Source organism: Tasmannia lanceolata, unplaced genomic scaffold (genome assembly GCF_043159265.1).
Source record: "Tasmannia lanceolata isolate RefF3 unplaced genomic scaffold, GAP_Taslan_0.1 ptg000006l, whole genome shotgun sequence".
Classification (NCBI taxonomy): Eukaryota; Viridiplantae; Streptophyta; class Magnoliopsida; order Canellales; family Winteraceae; genus Tasmannia; species Tasmannia lanceolata.
The window spans coordinates 5,269,204-5,285,584 of NW_027518683.1; positions in this window are offsets into that span (position 1 = coordinate 5,269,204).

A 16,381-nucleotide genomic window follows, 5' to 3' on the forward strand; every position below is an offset into this window, starting at 1 on the left:
AGATTCTTGGAAGGAGGACTTACGTAAGATTAAGGACAAGAGCAAAAGAAGTTACCCTCGGTTTGTGATTTTGCATTTGCACAAAAGAGAGAACTAACAAATTAAAACAATATTAGCTAGCTTAAAAGCGCTTTTAAATACTTTTAAGCATTTTTTCTGATTAAGGCCTTTTACTGTGTGTATATTCAATCTTGAGAGGGAAACTGAATTCAAATAAGATCGAATTTAGCCCCACACGTCCTCTTCAGCCATCAAAATCTATCCTTTTCTGTAAATAGAGAAGTTATATGATGTGTGAGCATGAAGTCCTTTACTTTTAAAAAATGCAGTGGGAACCACTTCATAGGATGATCAAAACCGTTAATTTCCATATAATAATCCTGCGATCTACAGAGGGACTGCATTATAAAAAAGCCTCTATAGGCTGGAGGGTTAGGATTATACTATGGAGTTGATCTATGGGATACAACCTATTCACATTATGGGCAAAAAGATATAAATGGTTTGGATTATTGTACTGGTAGGTGTCAGATGCATTTTTCCCCTCCCATATTCCTCTATGGCCATGTTTGGAATGCAAATAAAACAGTTCTTACCAACTTTTCTCCTACGGTTTTTATTTTATTTTTTCTTATGTTATGTGGTTATGGGTTATTTAGGTCTCATTATAGATTGTAAGGTCCCTATAGATAAAACTTGAACTGCAGTGATACAAGTTTAGCATTTTCACGCCATTCTTAAAAAAAAAAAAAAAGTTAAGCATTTAAGCGTGAGGGAATGCTAGATTTACAGGTGCCCTTGCAAAAAAGGCAGCAAAGGGCGCCCTTATTGGTCAAATTTCATTAAAGTGGCATGGAAAATTAAGATCATAACCGTATTTAATGGAATTTGACCGATAGGGCAAGGGCACCTGTGAATCTAGCATTCCTCTTTAGCGTGGAACAAACAATGGGAAAGCAAAGAATACTGCAAAAAAAAAGAAAAAAAATTTAAACATTTCTAATAAAATTCAAAAATATTCCAAGGTTATCTAGCTGATTTGTAATTTCCTGGAAAATAAGAATTTTTTTTTATTCTTCGGAAAAATAATTTCACGGGAAATGAGACAACCAAACACTGGAAAATTCGTTTTCCATGAAAAATAACTCTCTACATCCACGCAGCCCTAGAGAGAACCAGAGAGAGATGGATTGTGTTGCAAGGGGAAGAGGAGTGTTACGAACCTAAATCGGTTCGTAACGGATTTGATCTTCTTAGAGGGAAGATCAGCCTCTTGAACCACTTTGAGGGAAGGGTCGTTCCTCCTTTCTGTGCAAAAACACAAATTTGGGGTAAAGTCAGGATGTGTGTACAAATTTGTATACATACACAAAAACACATCCATCGTATACATACCCAAAAAAATGGTGCGAGTCCAAATCCCAATCCTCAAATAAATAGTCATTTCTCACCATTTTTGCACTGCACCTCCCTGCCAACGTCAACATAGTCATTACAAGGAGGAAAACAAATGGTGTGCCCCATTTTTCTAATTTCTGAATCACCCAGATTACAGGTTAAGATAATCATTCTCAGAAGATCCTCGGAAGGTTTGGATTATTGTAAAAGTAGGCATATGATGTATTTTAGATTGAATAAATCCCAGGGATTTGCTACCCTGCATGTATATAATTCTCTTATTGGGGATGTTCTTTGGGGATATAAAGCAAGGATAAAATAAAACCAGGCCTGCTTTTTCGCTGTTTTTCAGCAGCTTCACATCCTCTCCAGAAGACTTTGGCTCATTGTTTTTATGGAATCTCATATTTCCACTTCCATTGCTTCATTACCAACTTATTTAAACATAGATAACACTGGGCCATTTGGATACTTTGATTTCATGGTAGCCAAACGTGCCCTTAAGTAAAAAAATTTCTAAATCGGGAACAAAGAAATTATCATAGCCATTTTCTTGGTTTCCACAACAATAGTATATTTTCCTTTTCTTCTAACCAAGCAACCATTCCAATGCAAACCAACGAACACTATGGGGCCATTTGGATTAGCGCATTTTAGAATCTTGAATTTCTTCAAAATTGTAGATGGGAGACAAGAGAAGAAAGTCCTTGTTTCTCTTTAGAATCTTGGATTTTAAGTAAGAAATCTAGGTTTTAGAAATCTCTCTCCTGTCCCGAGATTTCTAAAACCTAGAAATATGGGACGATCTACTCGCTTGCTGAGAGAAAGAAGAGCAAAAAATATGAAAACGACTGCTGATTTGCTTCTTCTCGTCTCTCCTCAAATCCAAGATTCTAAAATCCTTGTATCCAAACGGTCTCTAAGGCTACATTTGGCTCCATCAACTTATTGTCATGATAGATCAGCTTCTTCATGTGGTGAGGGAGGCTGGGAGAGGGTTTTGTTTTCCCTGAATATGAGAGGCAATCAGTGAGGACGGGGCAAGAAAAGCTTGAAAAACTCATTCCTGCCCCCTCAAATCTCTCCTTCTCCCACTTGCCCTAGGCCTCTAACACCACTTGGAGACACTGATTTATCATTGAAAAAAAATAAAATCCTGGCAGCCAAACATGGCCTAAAAATTCTGAAATCTTTCTATCTGACCTTTACTAGTAGATTGCAGCGGCCGTAAATATGCTGGTAAATACTCTGAAACAACCAGTTACTCCAAAAGCTTAAAGCTTTTGGATGAGGCATTATTTAATCTTTTATACTTAACGACAATGTCCCCCCTCACGTGTGGCCTCTCCTTTTTAGTGTTGGACTACACGTGGCACATGTGGCTCCTCTTTTGGGTTTACATAGCCGGATAAGAGATCTGCTGGTAAAGGTTAGGTTTTTTAAACGATTATTTCTTTGATTTCTCACCTTCCATTCAATGACTATAAAGCAGAGGGTTAGAATCATCTAATGGGGTGGATTTTGATGTTTTCCTCATCCATAGCAACGTCTAATAGTTTAATGCTTTAGATCATAGAACAAGTGGGCCCACTTATACTGTTACCCGCTCATATTTTTCCTCGCATCCATCGTATACATACCATAAAAATGGTGCGAGTCCAAAAATCCCAATCCTCAAATAAATAGTCACTTCTCACCATTTTTGCACTGCATATTGTCGCCCTCCCTGCCAACGTCAACACACTCATTGCAACGAGGAAGAACATTTCCACCACTTCATCACATAAAACAAAGTTGACTTCCTACGCCGTGTTTGTTTTAGATTTTGAGAATTGATTTTGAGTCCAAACTAATTAATTTTGGACTCAAAATCAATTACCAAAATATGAGACGAAATAAACAAAGTAAAACACAGGGATTTATTAGTATTAGTTCTATCAAAAAGCGATTAATAAGGAAAATTAAAGAGAATGCCCTTTTGTTTCGGCTTCTTATATGGGTTGTTCATAATTTTAAATGATTCTCAACAGACATTGAGTGATTTGATTATTAATTTTAAATTCAATTTTGAGTTCAATAATCAGTTATGGACTCAAAATCGATTCTTAAAATAATAAAAAATGAACAGGGCCTTATTGTACTTGAAATTGCGTTTAATTTTGAGTCTAATAAGCAGCTCCGGAGTAATAGTCGATTTTCAAAATAAAAAACAGAGGCATAAGTAAATGTATCACACCCATATCATAACTCGGTGTGGCCGTTTCAAATGACACCATCTCTCAAGTAGAGAGAGAGAGAGAGAGAGAGAGTTTTGGAGACAGCTAGGGTTCTTATTTTATCTATGGCGGTGGGTTGACAACCACTTATTTTTACAATGATGATCCATTGACGTTTTTGAATGCAACTAGGCAGAAGACAGAGAAACAAAATTAAACTATAGGAATGAAGACTGTTCCCTTTATCTTGTCTTCGCTTTCTTTGTGAAAACTTTTACTTCTACCTTGTGGTGGTCCTTTTCCCATTTATGCCCTTGCTTGCCTTTAGGAAGAAGAAAAAAAGGTCATTTATTTCAGCAAAAGGAAGAGTAAGAAAAGGTTGAAGGTGGGTTTTCTTTGGTCAAATGAAAAGTCACAGGGAGGTAAAAAGCAGAGAAGCTGAAAGTGGGTTTCCTTTGGTCAAAATGAAAAGTTACTGAGAGGTAAGTAGATGGGATTGAGAGATGGATCCAAGCTTTTAGAGAATAAAAACGAGAAGACACTGCAAAAGTGGGTACCACAGGGATATGGGGATATTTTAGAAACGTGAAGGACAAACTAAGCACTTTGTCGTGTTTTCTAGTAGCAAAGAGAGCCTGCACCGATGCCAATACTCTCTCTTTCTCACTGCTATACTTAGTACCATAATAACTCTCTGACCATGTCTTTAACTTATCCCAAGAGACAGCTCTCTCTCTCTCTCTCTCTCTCTCTCGCTCTCTCTCATTAGAACGACCAGGTAGGGGTCGGGCCCCAACATCAGTACAATTATAAAGTTTTGAATATTTTTCAAACAAGGCCAAGGTCGTTGATCTTATAAAATATCATGATGCAAACTACATGGACTTGGTGCTGTGCCAAATGGGAATCACATGCGTGTGATACAACAATTTAGCTTTTCTTTGAGGAACCCTAATGGGGACTTGGTGGATCAATGGCCTAGGACACAGCACTTGGCCAGACCCAAAAAAAACAAAACCTAAATTAGGAAGGACGGATTTTAAGTGAGAAATGATATTCTCACCCCCACCCTTTCCAGTAATTGCTCCTTTTTTATTTGTCTTTACTGCCAACTGCATATCTATACTATTTTGTTTGTCCTTTTTTTCTGAAAATGAAGTCATTTTCAAGAAAAGACAAACAAAAGGGATGGAAATGCTGGGAAGAGGGGTGAAAATATCATTTCCCTTTTCACACACATACATATATAATATTACATGTAAATGCCATAGTAACTGACCTGCTCATTTTCATTTTAACTCAACCCTAGAGCCTCTCTCTCTCTCTCTAGTCTCTCTTTCTTCTCTTTCTTTCTCTGCACGATGATATATTCTTCTGGCCTATGCTAATAATAATAATAATCTAGTTTCAGCATGAAAAGGATAGCGCCACGGGTTCATCATAATTTTCCATGTGAGAGACCCTGGTGACAGGTCATACCTTGGATTTTCTCCCTCCTTTCAAACCCACCACCCAACAGCAATCATGCCATCTCCTCTTTCACACTTATCATCATCATCAAACTCTGATTCTTCTGACTCTTCACCGTCATCATCATCATCACTCTCCCACCTCCTTTTCCATCCACCCTCGTCAACCCCTAGAAGAAAAAAGAAAAGGAGAAAAAGAGGAAGAAGAAGAGAAAGAGATTATGGCTTTTCATACCTCTGATCTCTGAAGGGTGTGGCTATCTTTCTTCTTTTTCACCATCACTTCCTATCTTTCATTTCGGGGAATCAAGCATCTCGGTCCGATCCTTTGCTAGATAAAGGAAATTGCACAAGTTTGAGAGCTTTGCCTATATGGGTTTCTTTTTCTTTTGGATAAAAAAAAACTTTAACAGTGATGTTAGATATAAGTTATGGTATTTGGGCTTTTTGATCTGGTGATGGAAGACATGATGGGCTTTTTGATCTGGTGATGGAAGACATGATTATGGTATGTATGTATTTGAAGTGTGCTCTCTTGTGTTAATATTAGATGGTTTGTGTGGATTTTTCTTGCTTTCTGCTATCAATAACAAAAGTTTTATTCTAGACTCATTGTTTACTTCTATGTTGGTGCAAGTTTATCATATTTTTTTGGTTGTAGAGATCTAGTTTATTGGAAGATTTTTCGATTATTAGCCAAAAGTGGGAGTTGGTTGACATGTTGATGTGATAAGCATTGCTTAGGAGATCATGAGAAGCATTACCATGAGAAGATAAACAACTATACTACTAGAAAGATTTTATCACCAGATACTTGATCGTTTTCATTACTGTAGCCAAAAGTAATTGGGTTGTACTGACTATCTGCTCACTGTTGCTTCTCACATGGAACTTAGGATTCTTCTTGGTTGGAAACTCAGCCATGTTTACCAAACCTTACTCCCATACTCACCACAAGGTAATATTTAGTTAGCAATTAAGTTTCTGGTTAGGTTATCCTTCGGTGTTTGGTGTAGATCTGTTTTGCAAATACAGAATAATAGATAATGTGTGATATCCTTCCTTTCATGAGCCTCACACTAGAAAAACAATTCAACATTTTATGGGTGTTTATATCATTTCCAGCTTTAAGATCTACAGGGCTGCTACATCTATACTGAGAAATTATATGGTGTAAGGCCTTACGAAAATAAGGCCTTAGTATGGTGGAGGTACCGCTCTTGATGGGCCTCCAAAGAAAATCTCCATCTATACCTAATCATCTACTTTTACCATAGTGCAACACTTATGGCCTCTTTGCGATGCCATCAAAATCCGTCCTCATTTTCAAATAAATTTTTACTAAGTTGATCGTATTTGTAAACGGAACATTTAGTCTCTTTGGTAGCTAATAATGATATCATTTCTAAGACTATTATAACCCATATTTGCATATACTCATTTAATAGAGGTGTCCAAAGAGGCTCTTCAAATCTCAAGCCTACAAGTTATACCCTCAGCACAGTAGATGCAAATGCATGCATATATGTGGAGATTCGCTATCAGAACTTCATTATGAACACACACACACACATACTTAGTTTTTTTGTAGATAAGCTGGGATAAAAACAAATCCTTAACCAATTGAGGTAGCTCAACCCTGGCCAACACACGCATGTGATAGCTAGGTAGATAGATAGGGAAGTGATATCAATAAATATGTGTATTTGCATACAGAGAATTATCAGAACTAATTTGTTTTGAAAATAGTACTCCTCACTTTGTTAGTCACTTTTTTGGTTGGCTGTTGTTGGGGCCAAAATCTGGATGGATGCTGAGATGGCTCCAACGGTGAAGAAACGCTATCTGCGCACACGATCACCCGGACTTTATTCTCTGGGAGGCCCTTCAATGATTAAGTCGGCGACCAACAAAATATATGTAAGATGAGAAACTAAAGGTTGCAGGACCCTACCTTAGAGCCTTTGAGTGGTTTATATAGGTTGAGAATCTCAGAGTAGAGAGGAAAGTAGCCTCTTGGGCTGTTTCTTGATTGGGCGAGAATCCTTCCCTGTTGGTAAGCTTACAGGATTTCCCTCCTGAGTAAGTTTCATGGAATACATGATTCCATAGATATCCTTTGTGGTTGGTTTTCCCGGAATAGCTAGTTTCCAAGATTTACTTTGACTGCAGGCCTTGGAGCTGCATCTTAGGGTTTCTAGGGCTTCCACATATGAGGCAATTACCTCTTTGCCCCAGTGCGCCTGGGCCCATGCATGTGCCATGTGTCCTTCTCTGGTTGGGCGATTATTTTTACCCCACCAGCTGTTGATGGAATGCATGTGCCATGTGCCATGTGTCCTTCTTTGGAATTGTAAGAGCATATATGAGTACCATTATACATACATCATATATATATATATATATATATATATATATATATATATATATATATATATATATATAGAGAGAGAGAGAGAGAGAGAGAGATTATATTTGTTTGAAATGATGTTTGGAGCTCCTCTTGTTTGCCTCTACATTTCCACATTCTATTGTTTTTCTTTATTTTCTGGGAAAGCTAAGCAAAATGAGGTGAAAATGCTGAGAAAGGAGGTGGAAATATCATTTTCCCATATATACATCTATATATGTATGAATCTATATCTATATATATAGAAATTATATGATGGTCGCCCTTTATATGTAAAGGGCGGAGAGGGAAAATATCAAGCACGTTGATTTTTTATCAAGGTAGAAGTCAAAAAAGGGAGTTTGACCTGGATCAAAAATCAAGGGAGAGAGTTTTTTCTCTCTCTGCCCTTATTGGTGGAGGGTCGGCCACCATATAAAAACTCATATAGAGAAAAAAAAAATATATATATATATATATATATATATATATGAGCAGTGAAATGGCATGTGCTATGCACATAAATTATTATACATGATTTTATCATTAAATTTTTATGAGGAATAAATTCAGTGGGAGCTTAAATATGTAAGATGATTAATAGCTATAAAGAAATTTATATCTATAAGGTATTCAAATTTTCTCATTATGTATAGTATATATTGATGCGTGTGTGGGTATGCATCTTAGCAGATATATTGTATACATAATAGTAGGTATGTATGTGTGTGTGCTGTGAACATTATGGTTGCATGAATTATCCAATTACGAATAAATTTAAGATGATTTCTTCTCAAAGGAAATGTGTCTCTTTCTAAATTCAAAGAATAAGGTTGGTCCTATGCAAATTTGGACACAATTTCAGAATAGCATTAGTAGCCCTTCCAAGCATTATGGTTGTAGTTGCAGTGGCATTGCAAATAGTTATTTGTCATCTCTTTAGTGGAAGCTTTCAAAATACTGGTGTTACAGAAGAAAAGTTTTCTGTCAAAAGATGGTACTCTTATGTATAATATGCAAAAGACCAGAAATGGGATCTATGTTGTACAATGACTGCAGATAAAAGGTCTATTCCAATTTTTACATTTTGTATAGTGTTTTTCTCTGGTGGTTGGGAAATGAAAGGTACCTCTTTTATGTAGAAACTGACTAGATTTATTCATAGACATAATGATGCATTCTTTTTAATAGTATTTCTTTCTTTGTTTTGTTCCCTTTAGAAGGATAGAAAATCGTGGATCTAACTTGTTTTATGGTTTTTCTTCGGTTAACCAGAAACTAATATATACCAGATATATTATATGGTGCCCGACAGTCAAGTCCCGTGTGGGTGGTACGATAAAAGTGCCACCCTTGATGTTTGATCCAACAGCAGCCTCTTAAAAAGTGAGCTGCTGTTGGATCAAACATCAAAGGCGGTACAGCCCGCGCGGGACTTGACCATATAATAACTCTATATGTACAAATGTTACAAATGTTAAAGAAAGGGTTGACCCAAAATTTCTCAGTTCATTGCTTCCTTACTTTTGGAAGTTTTCTTTTATTTCTGTATGTATAGAACAATGTCTTTCCTATTTGCTATTATTTCTGTGTACATCAACGTTCTTTGTATATAAAAACTTACATAAATGAATCTCTCACCATACCAAAGGTATCCTGTATCCAGTGGGCTTACAATCAGCTCTATCTTTACTTTTTCATCGTGTCAGAGCTCAAGGCATCTAAAAACAGTACATTTATTTTCTTTCTCCTTCTCTCATTAATCTCTTCTTATTGGCTACCTTTCATGTCTGTATTTGGTCATTCCATATGGTACACGGCCAACTTGGCTGCTACTCCCTCGGTCATATGACCTAAACACTTCATGCAATTTGGTCAATCCTCTCTCTCTCTCTCTCTCTCTCTGGCCATTTGCTTGTGTCACGTTGGAAATCTATGCTTGACCACTTGATGATCTTGGGACTTTCTACATGCATGCCATTGAATGTTGCTAAATTGGGACTCACTGTATATATTGAAACTTGCTACATTGACTCTATTATATATTTTGCGAGCTTGCTACATTTACTTGGCTCTATTGGAACCCATTGCATTGGGAGCTTCCTACATTGGAAATCTAGTCTATTGGGAATTTATGTTCTTGGGACTTAGGTTTTGTTTTGAAATTGTATAAGTCATTTACTTAATTTATTTATGCTTTACATTTGTTAGTGTGCTGGTGGTAGCTTAAGAAAGCTAAGTATAGGTAAGAAATGTTAATCTTGTGGCCTATATCTTGGGCCTTGTATTTTCTTCTTTTAAAATCCATTTTAGTGAAATGTAAGTCTCTTGACTGGTGTAACAATTGGAGCTTTATTATGTGTGTTTAGTATCAAGAGAACAATTTTCTTATCCTGATCGAATCTCATTTTCTCCCTCCAACCAGTTGGTTTCATTCCAACATGTTGGGATCTCTTCTTCTTATGTCATCTTGCACACACTAGAGAAAATGTCTGTATCTACTTCTCATGCTCAGGTCATGAAACTATGCCTAGATCTTCAAACTATGTCTGTATACTACTTCTCTGTGATATGCTATGACTCTTGCCCGTAGTCTTGCCTCTATTGGTCATCCAGTTCATGAAATAGACCTTGTCATCAACATCTTAGTTGGGCTCGGTTATAAATTTGGCTCTCTTGTTACAATATACCCTTAGCTCAGTTTTTAATCTCTCTCTCTCTCTCTCTCTCTCTCTCTCTCTCTCTCTCTTTCTATATATATATATATATATGAGAATAGAGTTCCTGGGCTTAGCTGCGCTCGAGCACAGAAACAGGGGGTGGGGCCATTGTGTGTGTGTGTGGTGGGGGGTGATCCTAACCATTCATTTGGAAGGCCCCATCATGGATGGGAGGCCTACAAAAAATCAGCTCCATTGGATCACCTATGGGTGTCCATTTGTGGGGCCAAAAAATGGACAGATACTGTTTGTCCACAAATCTATCCATTTTTTGCCCCACAAATGGACACCCTAGGGTGATCCAATGGAGCTGATTTTTGGTGGACACCCTACCCATAAAGGGCCCATCAAATGAATACTTTGGATCCCACCCAAAGTAGAGATGTAGATGCAGATGGCCGTGAAGTAGAGATGTCGATGCAAGCTTTAAAGATTGATCTTCATGGCCTCCCGTGAAGCCAATTTTGGTTCAAAACTTGGCTCGTCATCTTGCTCCTCCGGCAATCTCCACTCTCCAGAAGAAGCCATTGCAAGGACGTGGGAAGGGGAGTGGTCGCCATTACAGCTATATACTAGCTTCAACTCTCTACAATCATCCATCACCTCATCCCAAGATCACCCCATCTGTAAGCTTTGAGTCCGTGCCGAACACACCACCCTTAATATACTGCTGAGAATACACTACGCTCGCTTGGTAATGGCCACCATAGTTTATGCCCGCATACCCACAACACAAAATGGGATTGTGAAATGCAAAGCATCCTCCCATTTTCAAGAAGGAATGTCTCTCCCTAGCTCATACTTTTGTTTCACAGTCGTACCGGGAAGAGGATTTTTCATACTGCAGTCTACCTCATAAATAGAATGCCATCTCCTCTTATTACTAAGAAAAATGTTGTTTGTTGCAAATGGGTCTTTCAAATCAAATGTGGTGCTCATGGTTCTACTGAATGTCACAAAGTTGTCCTTATTTTCAATTGTTTTACTCAAAAGAATGCATCTATCATCACGCCAAACACATTGTTCTCTCTCTTGCACTATTTAGGGTTGGCCACTTCACCCATTAGATGTCCACAATGCTTTTCTTCACGGGATTTTGAATGAAGAGCAATACGGGTATGTGGTAACAAGACCTTGGCCCTCTAGTGCATGGTATATGGTAGCAAGATCCTCGTGCATGGTACCATCGATTAAGTCCGATTTCTTTCCGACCTTAGTTTTGTTGGATCTAGTTGACTCCTCCCTATTTATCTTTGGTGAACATGGTATCATTATCCGCCAATGATATTATTTGAACTAAAAAATATCAGTTCTATTTCTATGAATTTGCGCTCTAGGACCTCGGCCCTCTCCATTTCTTCCTTTTGTCTCCTTGATTTTATGGTCCCTATAAGGTGATAGAGAAGGTCAAACCAAGAGAACAAATTGGGTGGGGTTGTGACTTTGATAGAGAAGATTATACCAAACGAACAAATTGGGTGGGGATGCGACTTTCACATATAAGAAGAATGTGTTTGTGCAGTGGGTCCACTTGCCACCCAAATGCTAGATGTGATCAGTGGGATAAATTGAATGAAAGATTTACAACATTGAGACGTTGAAGGGAAGATAATGCTAAAAAGCTTAGCTAGGGTTGGTTAGTATTTAATTTTAAAATTGGTGAGTTGGTTAGTATTTGAATTTAAAATTGGTGTTAGTATTTGAATTTGAATTTGGTTACTTGACTTAGTTAGTATTTAAATTTGAAATCAGTTAGGTGGGTTGATTTGAATTTGAATATATTTAGTCAAATTGATTAATATTTGAATTGAAATATGCCAGAGAAAAAGTTGTAACCAAATAAATCAACTGGTATAATATGTAGAGGAGGATTGCTAGCAACAAGCGGTTATACTGCCGCTTGAAGCTACTCGGCTACTCATTGGCTGCTATACGCCTTGCTGGCATTCCTTTCTTTAACTACGTTTAATAGATCATAGTGACTGTGAACCGACAGGCTGGCATTAATTTAGAAATAAAAACTTTCTGACTTTCTGTTTAGATGCCTTCAATAGAATCCCTAAATAATTGGCATTTTTTTCTTAATGAGTTACAATTAAAGCTGTTCAATAGAATCTCGCAAAATTCTAATAACGAAGGCTGAAAACTACAGATTCAAAGAAGACGACGACAGAGGAACAGAAGTTGAAGGTTCTAGAAAAATAAGAAGAAGAAGAAAGACATTGCTAGCAATGGAAAATTTACAATGGATGTAAATATTCACAAGGCCTTCAATTTTCTTCAATCAACAAGTGTTGCAGACCTGTACACAAAATGGTACAATCACGTTATTCAAATCCTTTCTTGAAGTGTTTTTTAGTGGTATCAAAGCCATACCCAAGTAATTAAGGCCACGTTTGGATACCCACCAGATTTAGATTTGGATTTAGTTGATATTTGAACTGGATCAGATGCTTAGATTTCCAAATCAGCTACATCAGTGCAAAAAAATCCGATTTTCAAATCTGTTCTGCGAGACATTATTTGAAAATCAATATTTGTGGCAACTTCCTTCACCGTCGCTGCATGTTAAACCCGGATGTCCTTTCAACTAGGACCAAGACCATGCGGGTCGTCTCTTGATGGGCTACAAGACCAACGGTCTCGATTGCATATGGATGTCCTTATGTTAGACCCAAAATTGATTGCTAGGATTGATCTTGACAATGATTGCCTTAGCACAATGATTGCCTGCTAAGAAGGGTTTAATTTTAGTAATGGGCACTCCTAAGAACAATACCCTAATGCAAGAAAGTATGATTAAAACAGTTTCGGAATTTTAATGTTGTTTTACTCGGCTAAGAAAGAATCCACTTAGTTATGAAAAGAAAACACTAAGTGGATTCTTTTTTTTGCCAAGTAAAAAAAATGAGAGCCCGTTTGGATACCTCATGCATTTGTATTTTGATTTGGATTTGAGTTTTGTATACAAAATACATCAACCATCTTCATGATCATGTTTAAAGAGAGAGAGAGAGAGATAATGTTTTAAGAGGGAGGGAAGGATGTCTCTGGTGCTGGAGCAAAGTCATAATCCATCTATGGGCCAGGATCGTCCTATCAAGGTGGGTGCTATAGAAAATAGGCCATACTTGTGAGCCAGTCAGATCAATGGATCCAATTCCATCCTCATGGTGCTGGACCAGAAGCTATATGTTAGGAGATGGAAAAAACACTTATCGATTTGGTGTTAGGCTAAATCCTTCACCAAACCAAAATGGTTGTCATACAGCTAGGTCCACCATAATCGATAAGGGTTTGTACGGCCACCCATCATATCCAGAAGCGGCTAATTTCTCCATGTACAGTAGGTATTAACTTACATAATAAGAGAGATAGAGGGCATGTTAGATAGATGTGTTTTTAAGTTTTTTTGTTGGCTAAGAGAGAACGGGAATGCCAGCCAGGCATTTAGCAGCCAATGAGTACCCGAGTAGCTTCAAGCGGCAGTAAAACCGCTTGTTGCTAGCAATCCTAGATCAGAAATGAATAATTACTTTACTTCTCCCTAGGCAGAAGAAGAGCTTGTCTCACACCGTAAAAGGTCTTCTATGCTTTTCTTCTATTAATTTTTCTGGAGCATAATACAGAATAATTAAGTACGAGAAATGAATTGCATTTGGGCCTTTCTAGATTCTCACACAAGACCCAATTGCAATCGGGTGTACATCCAAATGCATCTGAATATTCCCTCTCTCCCTCTCTCCCTCTCTCCCTCTCAAGGGTTTAACGGGAGAGCGTTTATAGAAGGTACATGGCAGTCTCTAACCATTATTGGGCCAGATTCTATATCAGTGTAAGGCGGTCTCTAACCTTTGCAATGGCTACTTGAATAACCTTTGCAAGGCAGTCTCTAACCATTATTGGGCCAGATTCTATAGCAGTGTAAGGCAGTCTCTAACCATTATTGGGCCAGATTCTATAGCAGTGTAAGGCGGTCTCTAACCTTTGCAATGGCTACTTGAATAATACATCGCATGGTGTATATGCATGGAATTTTTTGAGGAATGTTACTATGAGAAGCTCTTACCATGAGAAGTGCACTAGAAGCTTGGTTTGGGCCCACCTACATGATGCCTACACACACACTCCCCCCCGCCCCTAGATGACATAACCTGAAAATCAATCCCTTTAGTTTAAACATTTCTAACTATTGCATCAACTGACAATTTTCCACAGTAGTAATGTTTTTTTTTTTTTTGAATGATAAGAAATTCCATTAAGAATAAAAAATCATACATAATGACTGAGATTGTCAGATCAAGAGAGAATAAGTGAAAGGATCAGAACATCAAAATAACAACACTCAACCTCAAGGGGAAAGAGAATCTGCGCCTAGCTAGTAACCCTGTACGATCAACAGCATTGGCCTCACAATTTGCCGTTCAGATGGTGCATATATAACCCATGGATCCGATGGTTGAATAAAAGAACAAAAGAATTGGAGGAATTGTGAGCAAACCCAACCCACCATGCCCAATTCTATATGGGGCGAAGCATGATGTAGGGTGTGTTCGGCAAAGATTCTTACTCTCACGCAGAGTCGGACGTGAGAGTGATGAGATTGTTAGAATATGTGGGATCCAACGGTTGGATTGGGATAAGTAGATTTGATTAGGATTATTTTCTTCTATACTTATCTTGATCTCCCTTCTATGTTTATCATTTGAGTGTTCTATAAAAACACTCCTTGTGTTTTATGTAAATTATCCAAGATTAGTGAAAATCTCCAAAATTCTTCATGGTATCAAAGCAAGAAGATCCAATCCGGGCCTGACCACAACAGTGTTGATTTTGTTCTGCGGCAGATGGCCACTATAGCCATCGACAGTCCGCCCGGTCTTATTCGATTTTATTGATTTTTCTTTAACTTTAATTCAACCATTGCTTTATTTCTTTATTTTATTCTGCACCCCAAAACACCATCAGCCCTTGTTGACCTCAACAATTCTTCTTTGAATCCCAAACCCAGAAGAGCATGCCCACCTATTCTCTGTCTTAGAGGGCCAAGTGTTGCAAAAAAAAAAAAAAAAAGGGAAAACAATTGATAGGACTGCCTCTCATGGCATGATCTTTTCCTTCAAGTCCATCTTTCCCCGCCACCATCATTGCAAACCCTCAATTTTTTTTTTTTAAAGAAATGATGATACGAGGCATGTGAAAAGAGAAGGGGATGGAAATCATTTAGATGCTCAAAAAAAAAAATCTGCAACTTCCCACAGAAATGAGTGGGTTTGACGGCTGGTATTTTCACTCACAGCTTTTATGCAATAAATTTTGATTTGGTGATGACACCCCCTTCCCTTATCATTTACCTTTTCCAATCCATATGATTTTAATGGTCTCACCTATTCCAATTCCTTTTCTTTTTCTACTTCCCTTTTGCCTTATCATATGCGAAAAATGCATACCCCCATATTTGATATGCACACATCCTCTTGATAAAAAAAAAAAAAAAAAAATTTCCTTCCAATGTCCCAATTTTTCTTTTGCAAAGTTTCGTATTTGCCGCAAGCCATTAATTGCCACCAATCTCTTCTTCTTTTTTTCTCTTCTTTGTTGCCCATTCCAGCATTTGTCCATGGTCCAACATTGGTCCATCGTGACCCATTTCTTGCCCATTCCGGCATTGGTTCATAAGGACCAATTTCTTGCCCTATTTCGGCATTGGTTCATAGTGACCCAATTCTTGCTCATTCCGGCATTGGTCCATAGCGACCCAATTCTTGCCCATTCAGGCTTTGGTCCATTGTGACCTATTTCTACTGGCCCATCAAGGCTTGAGTATCATCTAGTCCCATTGAGGATCTATTGGCTTTTAAGCCCTCTTCGTGACACATCAACAAGCGGCATCTTCTTCGGCAACCATCATCAATGATCATTAGCAGCAGCATCAGTCTTCATCAAAGGATTTTCGTCATCGACTTTTGAAAGTGTGCAGCAAATCGGTTGATTTTGTTTACATTTGTAATTTGGGGAATTCTATTGTATTGGGGAACTTTTTTTATTGTTGTCAAACGTATATCGATTTTCAATCCATATACGTTTGAGGGGGCATATTAGAATATGTGGGATCCAACAGTTGGATTGGGATAAGATCTCACTGTTGGATCATCTTGCAGGTACATTGGGTAAGTTAGCTAAATGAGG